This window comes from Fonticula alba (genome assembly GCF_000388065.1).
Source record: "Fonticula alba strain ATCC 38817 unplaced genomic scaffold supercont2.8, whole genome shotgun sequence".
Lineage (NCBI taxonomy): Eukaryota > Rotosphaerida > Fonticulaceae > Fonticula > Fonticula alba.
The window spans coordinates 1,370,200-1,370,670 of record NW_009242978.1 but is presented as its reverse complement, the minus strand read 5'-3'; the positions used below and the strand labels follow the sequence as shown (position 1 = coordinate 1,370,670).

The 471-nt window shown below is 67.3% G+C and overlaps 1 protein-coding gene across 1 annotated transcript in view; it reads left to right on the top strand.

Annotated features, from left to right (window-relative positions):
- H696_04964 (hypothetical protein) overlaps positions 1–471 on the top strand; it is a 7,628-nt gene that overhangs the window by 593 nt on the left and 6,564 nt on the right. The gene's annotated exons all lie outside the window — the stretch shown is intronic.

The window sequence follows — 471 nt, the reverse complement described above, 5'->3', positions numbered from 1 at the left end:
TGTGACGGACGGATTGGCCAGGGGGGGCAGGTTGGAGCCATCGGGCTTCGGTACGATGACAATCTCATCGTCGGTCTAGAGGGCGGGGGGAGAAGGAGGCAGCAGATGGTCAGTCCCCGTGGGCATGGGGGCGGGTGGACGAAAAGAGAAAAAGCGCGGCAAATGTGCACGACCACGCACGCCGTCATCGCGGGCGAAGACCAGCTTCGAGGGGATGGGCGCATCCTTGGAGGGGAACTCCACGGACACCAGCTCCACGCTGGCCCAGCCGGTCTTCTTGTCCGGCACCCAGGCTTTGGCTCCCTGCAGTGTGGGTGTGTGGGAGAATGTCGTGTTAGTGCCAGGCATGGCGCGAGGGCCGCAGGCGGGGGGGGGGGGGAGGGGGGGGGAAACCAGGCGCACGTGCGAACCCCGACGTAGAGGCTGAAGGCGAGATCGGCCCGTGGTGAGCCGGGGGCCGTCTTGGCGGCG